Here is a 409-nt window from a genome sequence, read left to right as displayed (position 1 = left end):
TATATATATATATATATATATATATATATATATACATAATATATAAATATTGTAATATATGATGTAATATACGATTTTATAGTAATTTTTTATTTTTTAGGTGAAACGATTGTATTTTTGTATCGTTATAATTTTATGAAACGCGCGCGCAACGTATACACTTTTTTGATCTGTAATATTTTGCTATCCTTTATACCTATATTATCTTATAATAACGACTTATAAAAATATAATCATTACATTTTATCTAAGGCCGATCGACGTTATGTGAGGTCATTCGCAGGAAGCGACATATCAATATTATTAATTCCATCAGTTATATAGATTAATTCAAAAGAGAAATCCGAAAGGACTTTATTACAGAACCCGATATAATAGTATTAGGACCTTGAATAAGTTCTCGCTGATA

At 24.9% G+C, this 409-nt stretch overlaps 1 protein-coding gene across 8 annotated transcripts in view; it reads right to left on the bottom strand.

Annotated features, from left to right (window-relative positions):
- The window catches only part of LOC116841267 (G-protein coupled receptor Mth2-like), a 32200-nt gene that overhangs the window by 2903 nt on the left and 28888 nt on the right, over positions 1 to 409 (bottom strand). The gene's annotated exons all lie outside the window — the stretch shown is intronic.

Source organism: Odontomachus brunneus, unplaced genomic scaffold (genome assembly GCF_010583005.1).
Source record: "Odontomachus brunneus isolate Ranch 3 - 2012 unplaced genomic scaffold, Obru_v1 Obru_scaffold_015, whole genome shotgun sequence".
NCBI classification, from domain to species: domain Eukaryota; kingdom Metazoa; phylum Arthropoda; class Insecta; order Hymenoptera; family Formicidae; genus Odontomachus; species Odontomachus brunneus.
Note: the sequence above shows the minus strand (reverse complement) of the source record. Positions and strands in the feature narration are given on the sequence as shown.